At 43.3% G+C, this 7,764-nt stretch overlaps 1 long non-coding RNA gene across 1 annotated transcript in view; it reads right to left on the bottom strand.

Moving 5' to 3' along the window:
* Positions 1-3,142: 3,142 nt before the first annotated feature.
* Positions 3,143-7,764, bottom strand: part of LOC117022875 (uncharacterized) — a 32,196-nt gene continuing 27,574 nt past the window's right edge. The window contains exon 3 of the long non-coding RNA XR_004423134.1: positions 3,143-3,320. This is a non-coding gene — a long non-coding RNA (uncharacterized LOC117022875). The remainder of the gene's footprint in view (positions 3,321-7,764) is intronic.

Raw genomic sequence — 7,764 nt, 5'->3', positions numbered from 1 at the left:
CAAAATCTGGCAGGTCTCCTTCCTGTCTCCCCTTCCAGCAATCTTTCAATCCATAGATCACCATTTTTGAGGCTATTCCCCGCTCCCTTTCCTCCCACACAGACATCTCCTGATATTCTTTTTTGTCTCGTATAAAAATATTAAGGCTCCTATTTGCGACGGTTGGCCAAGTAGATGAGTAGACCTAAGAGTGGGTGCAGAAGTCCAAAGAATTGATTGAATATTCTGTTGCTGATGCTGGGGAAAGGGGCAGCCACAGCAGACTAAAAGTGGGGGCACGGCTCAGGTGGGCAGAGAGGGAGGGCCTGCATTCAGTCCCCAGAGGTGCCACCCAGTTTCCACGGTACCTGGAAGGTACTCAGGGGTGCCTGTGTATCTCGGAGGAACACTGATGATGCTAGAGACTGGGGCCTGCAAGCTTGCTGAGAGCTGACTGAGGCACGCGGCACATGTGTCTGTGCGTGTCAGTGCGTATGTCCGGGGCAGGCGGGATAGACCGAGAAGAAAAATCGCCCTTTAGTTCAGGGCAGCACCGGTCTGGGTCCCAAATGAGATTTGTAGGAAGACCTCCTCCGAGGCTCCAGAAAGACACCCAACAAAAGCACAGGTGAGGCCTCTAGGGAGCCAGGAGGCAGCACTGGGCCCTGGCTAAGCTTCAAGAGAAACCCGAGGACAAGCTACCAGCAGCAAGAGCAGCAGACCGTAGGCCAGGGACAGCAACAAGATGGACAAATGACAAGGTCCTGCAGACCAGGGAGCTAGAGCATGTCATGCCGAGGCCCCGGGTCCCACCCATCACGAGGCTATAAAGATTCGGGACAACTCAACCCCACATGTGTGCATGTATTCAGATAACCATCTTGGAGAGGACCAGGAAGGGAAGTAGAAGACTGAAAAATCACCCAATACCTTTATCTAGAGAGGGAGTATTAACCCGAGGGACAATCCATGGTTGAACTGGACCAAGATTGGCGCTATATTGGACTTTTAGTTATTTTTCTCTTTGTACTTAGCAGTTGGGAGTTCACAGAGATGTTTGTCTCTTTGTCTAAAACTACCAGTTTTCTTCTCATCCATCTGATAAGAAGAATGAAGAAATTACAGCCTCATAATATGTACACGGTTTTTCGTAACCCTGTGTGTAGTCAGTTCATACATTTGAAAGCCTCTGGCTGATTTGGGACAGTGAAAAGAGGGTGGGTTCTAGCTTCACATCGATCTAGTTTTGGCTCTTCCACTCTGCTCCCGCCCTTGCAGGATCTTGGGTGAGTTATTCAACACTCCTCAGTTGTGGTGGTCAGTAAGGTGGGTATAATACTGCTTATCCCGGAGGCCTATTCTGAAATTAATTGGCTTCTGAAGGTAGAGTGCCCTGTGCAGGGCTTGTCATGTGGTACATGCTCAACAAATGTCAATTTTCTTTTGTTCCCACAGTGAATAATCTGCACACTGATAAACAAATGGGAAACTGTTTCCAACTTAATTTAGCCCAGGTAACTCCTCATAAACTGTCTTTAGTGTTTGATGCGATCATCCAAATTAAAGTATTGACGACGTTTAGAAGACGTGCCATCGTTTATTTTACTCCAGTTCCAACTAGGACCTGTAGATGTCTCTGCGAATCTTTGTGTGTACCCAGTTTTGGCTAAAGATATGGAAGACAGCTCGGCTATCTGTTTTAAGGACTCTTCATAAAGCACAGGGGTTGGTGTGTGCGAAGAGAAAGCACTAGTCATTCTCCCTGTCCACTTAATTTCCTCTGTCCCCCGTCACAGGGTGAGGAAATGAGATTTTCCTCAAATTCTACCCTTTGCACCCAGCGCCTCCACATTCTGCCTTGTGTAGGAGTATAAGCACAGAGCAAGGGATTCTGGGTGAAACAGCCACGTTGGGGTTCTTCTCATCCTCACTCCCTTCTCCCCCTGCCGCACACACCTCAACCGGATGGGAACTCAGAACAAACACCTGCTTAAAGCTGTCATGTGGGTTATTTTCCACAAGAAGCTGCTCTTGTCCGTGGGTCATGATTTGACCTGCAGGTTGACCTGAGTAATAACCAGCTGAGTAAGAGAAGGCTGCTGCCATACATTGATGTTTGGGACCAAAACATTTAGCATTTGTTTCCAATGATCCAAGCAACTCAATGTAGAAGGGACGACCATTGAAAAGGAGAAGGAAGAGGATTTAAGAAATCATTTGTGCAATATTCATACGTGACATTTTCTACTCCACGAAAATAGGATTCCTTAGAACCCCATAAAGTAAATAACAAATATCTGTTCATGAATTGACGGGCCTGGCTTCTCCTGGGCTGTATTTTACAGGGTATAAAAGGCTTCTAGTGACCGATGTGACATGGGGTGGTGGTGAGTAAGCACGGAGAGGAGAGGATGCAGCTCCCATTTGCATTCCATTTCATTTTGAAGAGGATAAAATGAGGATTTGCTTTCCTTTGGGGTTAGGGCGCCGTGCTTTCTTCCTGACAAATGTTTGAGACACTTTGAATGGAACAGAGACTGAGTTTTACTTTCTGGATTTCCTCAGCCCCTGTTTGTCTTCTCTTCAGTGCCCTGTAGCTTAGGGACTGCCTGGTCTTCTTGAGCAAACTGGGTAGACGCTGAGCCACGCTCCTTTTCCTCATGGAGTCCCAGGCTTCGGTGTTGTTCCGCCTGCTGTGAGTCTACACACAGTGGTGGTCAGGTAGCGATCCATACAGGATGAGAGAGAGACCATGTCTGTGGTTCTGGTGTCCTCGGTGCAGGATGATCTCATCTCCTTGGAGACATGAGTGGAAGCTATTAACTCCAGGAGTTTGTTGGGGCAGAGGTACGTGAGATAAGTCAGGGGACGAGAAGGAAAGAGATGTAACACTTGAAACCATAGATGAAGGAATAACAGGTTAGGTCAGGAAGGAGTCCGGGAGCCAAAGGAGGGCAGACCCTGGAATCAAGTCACAGCCATATGTGGGGTTGTCTGGGGCTTGCTCACTGTAGGATGTCCTGTGAACAGGTGACTGTGGCTCCTGGTCTGCTCTGGATCATTATGGGTTTATACCTGTTGCCCAGGGCAGTTATTGATAGCATCCCTTTCACTATTAAAAGAGTCCTGATTTGGCTGATAAATGATACTGTCACCTTACCTGTTCACTTCACAAGAGGGTGTTATGCTTGACAGCCAGTAAACCGTATACATAAAGCTTCTTAAAGACCAAGAATTGGGCAAGAGTTTCTCTGAGTGGCAGTGGGTTTAATAGTTTCTTCCATGTGTTTAATTTCAATCATATCCAAATTTCTTTTGATCCTTCTGTGGCTTCTTTCCTTCTAGGTAGAAAAGGTTGTTTTTAAAATCAATATAATACTGCAAATTGCTTTTTTACTAAAAAAAGTATTTCAGTTTTTCTCTATTAATGATCAGTCAGATTGTTTCCTGTTTAGGGACACTACAAAATAACGCTTATACATGTATACTTCTGGTTTGCTGCATTCATTTCTGTTGTCTCATTTGTGAATGAAAAAAAAATTCATAGAATTGCTGGGAGGATTAAATGAGAGAATACTTATAAAAGCACTTAATATAGTAACTGGAACAGAGTTTTAAAAAATTGTCTGTTATTATTTTTTTTTTAGAACATTATTGATTCTATAAATTATTTTTCCTTCTCTCAGAGAGGCTTATGAGTATAGCTGGGCCTTCTGACTAGTGGAAATGGAGACCCTATGTCCTTTCAAGGTCATAGGCAGGACCATGGCATGTCTACATAAAAATGCTGTCCTAAAGCATCACTCAGAACCTCACTGAAGGTTCCAAGTGAGGTCTCAAAGTTCACATGGCCTATAATCCCCTTAGTTCCCAGTTTCAGTGTGGATCTGATGATTTATTCATTTCTGCAGGGGCCAAAATGCCATTTGAATGCTGTCACTGAGACAGACTTTTCTCTCATCTCTAAAGTATAAAATTCAAAACACCAACAGAAGTGGGGTTGTGAGAGGCGGGAGGATGAGAGAGGTCCTTCCAAAGGCTGCAAAACAGAATGAGATGGAAGGATGGTCCCGCGCTCCTGCAACATGAGGATTGTTTGGAGGGACTCCTGTAGAGACCAGAGCGGGAAATGGCAGGGTAAAGAGCTGCCTCAACTTTCATGTCTGGAAATATGTTTTTCAGATGTTCTTCTCAGCCAGAAATTGTCAGTATGATAAAGAGACAGCTGTCTGACCGCAAAAGGAGGTGCCCTTCTGCCTCCTAAATATCTTTCTGCAGTCCAGTTTCTTTTAGAGCCATCTCTGGGTGAAAATCAATTTTCTCTTTGCTTTTTCTTTTTCTTAAAAGCTTTGAACAACGTGGCAAAAGATAAGAAGGCTTTGCTCCAGATGTGCAAGTTTCCCTAGAAGAAAAAAGATCTAAAAAGCTACTCTACCACCTGTCCTGGTAAGGCAAGCAGAGGACTTGACTTTTACATGAGAAAGCTTATCAAAAACTCGACTTTGTCAGAATTTTCTCTCTGGTTCCCTCCTACAGAGGCACATCCTGACAAGCGGTAGTCTCTCCACTGACCAAAAGCAAAACGAAACAAGACCAACTTGAAGGAGGGCTGGAAGGCGGAGAGTTTATGGAGCTATTAAAAACTAAGGGAAGGTGCTAATTCTACCCAACAAAGAAACAGGAAACATGTCAGGAGACAGAGGCGGGGGAAAAAGATGAAAAGTAATTTAAGACCTATTATTCATGTTTAATTTTATCTACTTTCAAAAGACTTACAGAATTTAAAACAAGTAACAAGGAAAATATAAAATACATTTTAACGAAAACAGATTGGTATGTGGTTACTGAGTGCCTGCGTGGTGCAAAGCCTCTATTTTTCAGGGCTGCAGGAGTGAAAGAAAGATGGCACTATTATGGACTGAATGTTTGTACCTCCCCTCCCGCCCCAATTCATATGCTGAAATCTTAACCCCCAATGTGGCTTTATTAGAGGACGTGGGGCCTTTGGAAGGTAACTAGGTTATGAGGATTGAGCTCTCATGAATGGAATTAGTGTTCTTTTTTTTTTAATTAAAGTTTATTGGGGTGACAATGATTAGTAAAGGTACATAGGTTTCAAGTGTACAGTTCTGTAATACATCATCGATATATCGCGTTGTGTGTTCACCACTCAGTGGGTAAGGGGGGCAGGGGTGGTAGATGAGGGTAAACAGGATCACATCTATGGTGATGGAAGGAGAACTGACTCTGGGCAGGATTAGTGCTCTTATAAGTAGAGACCTGAGAGTTCGCGCTCTCTGTTCTCTACCATGTGAGGACACAGCAAGAAGACAGCCACCTGCAAACCAGGAAGCAGACTCACTAAACACTGGATCTGCTGGCACCTTGACCTTTGACTTCCAGACTCCAGAACTATGAGAAATACGTGTTTGTTGTTTAATCCAACCATTCTGTGGTAATTTGGTATAGCAGCACACACTGAGACAGCACAGATAAATTAAAGCCACAGATACTCGCCCCAACCCCCTCAATTTTATTTTGGCTTTTAGTTTTAAATTTCTTCTCTAACAGAGATTCTAACAAAAGTAAACGAAACCATTCTGAATTTCAGACACTTTCTTTCCTATCTACACTAATGAGTTATGAAAATGGCGATTGGCAAAAGTGAGGAAAGGGAGAAACAACAAGACTCATTTGACCACATGGTGGGTGTCCATGGAAACACTGTTTGTAGGTGGGGTAATGCTGGTGTCCATGTGAAAGAAACAGCCAATCCAGCTCTGAGCAGTATCGCTTTGTTTGAAGGGAGATGGAGACCAACTAGGTAGGTACCAGCTACTGTGATAGTTGCAATACATAAATTTGCATTGAATCCTCACACAGCCCAATGAGCGGAAATTTGTTTGTCTTTTACAGAAGAAGAAACTAGAGTTCTAAGTATCATAGTCAGAGGCATACGTCTAGACGTGGTGGAATGGTAACAAAGATCAAAGATGAACCAATTTATTTGCTATCCACCGTGCGGGCATATTTGGTCCGTAATTTGAGCTGAGTGGGGGCCAGAATTGGTGTCCTGGCAAGTCAGAGCCACAGGCCCTCTGACGTCATGGTATGGTCAGTTCTGAAGGCAGGAATGAAGCACATGCAGAGAGGGGAGACCAGGGGCCAGCAAGGACAGGTATACATGCAGCATTTAGAACTGTGGATGCAGTAACACCCTCCCCACACCCCCGAACTCACTGAATGAAAATCACCTAAAAGTTTTTTAGAGCTCTAGGTGATTCTGCTGTACACGAGTTGAGAATCTTGAACTAGTGTGGGTAGGATTCTTTTCCTTGCAATCTTACAATCCCTGACTCTGGCCCCTTGTCCTTTCTACTACAATGTGTTGCCTTTCCTATGCACAGAAAAACAGAGGCTAATTCAAGAGAAAGGTAACAAAGAGAAGGACAACGCAAAGCAGGAATCTGATCTCATTCCTCCCAGACCAGCTAATTTACGTTTTTGCAGATATTTTTGTTCCACTCTACCAGAGTTTGCTGAAGGGATGTAAAATCTCTTCTCTTAGGTATTTGCAAAATACGTATATAGCCACCTACTAGTATGACTCAAGTGCAAATCCTTCCACCTGAGAATCAATGAATGCATCTCTCAAGTCTCGTCCAAGAATGTTATTTGTAAAATATCACACCAAGTTCCTTACTGTACGTCTAAGTCCTGCTTCCTGGATCCAATACAAAGGGACATGTCTTTCTTGCACATTCTAAAAGATACTGATTCCACACATGACCAGAAGAAAATTGTTTGTCATGGGGAAAACTACTTTTCTACTTCCTTATAGCCTTCTAAGGAGAACGGATCTCAGTGAGGAATCTTGGTTTTCAGAGGGGGGTAAAAGGGTAAAGGATATAATTTTGGGGGGAAGGGATTTGACTTTCTTTTAATTAAAATTTATTGGGGTGACAATGGATAATAAAATCACATAGGTTACAAATGTACAATACTGTAATACATCATCTATATATATCACATTGTGTGTTCACCACCCAGAGTCAGTTCTCCTTCCATCACCATATATTTGACCCAAGGATATAATTGTTGAGTGAGAAGAGAGAGAAATTGTTTTGCATAAGAAAAGAGATGTGGGGGAGGGGAGAGTGGTTTTTTTTTTTTTTTTTTTTTCCCCAACCTTGATTTCACATTGGAATCATCTGGGGAGTTTTTTAAACTGGGAAACCTGGATCTCACTCCCAGAGATCCAAATTCAATTTGTCTGGGTGGGCCCTACCTGTGTATTTTTGAAAACAACTAGTGTAGAGAAAGGAAGACCTGATGGTTAGTGTTTTTTGATGAAATTTTCCTGTGCCACGGATCATCTCTGCATTCTTAGAACATCCTTCAGAAGATCTAGACTAATCATTAGTGCTCAGGAAATGTGAATTTGTCTGTTTTTTTTGTGTGTGTGTGTAGGCAGTGAAGTATGAAGTTTGGCCAAGGTGGATATGGGAAGGGGTCAGAGTATGTGCTCACCATCTTAGCAGGACTCAGGCAAAACATACAGCTACAAAGAAATAAAGAGGGGGAAGGGTTAGAAAAGCCATAAGTGAACATAAGCTATTAGCAGTTTTGTCTCTTTTATTGCTTCTATCAAGTAAAACAAAAAAAATCTTTTCAAGTACAGAAGCTTCTTTGCTGGGTCGGATAAAAGTACAGCACCCGCTTTCCAAACAGGGCATTCTTAAAAAGAAAACAAAACCACAGTGAAGCACAAACCAACAGAAAATC

Source organism: Rhinolophus ferrumequinum, chromosome 6 (assembly GCF_004115265.2).
Source record: "Rhinolophus ferrumequinum isolate MPI-CBG mRhiFer1 chromosome 6, mRhiFer1_v1.p, whole genome shotgun sequence".
NCBI classification, from domain to species: domain Eukaryota; kingdom Metazoa; phylum Chordata; class Mammalia; order Chiroptera; family Rhinolophidae; genus Rhinolophus; species Rhinolophus ferrumequinum.
This window is presented reverse-complemented; position numbering and strand designations above follow the sequence as displayed.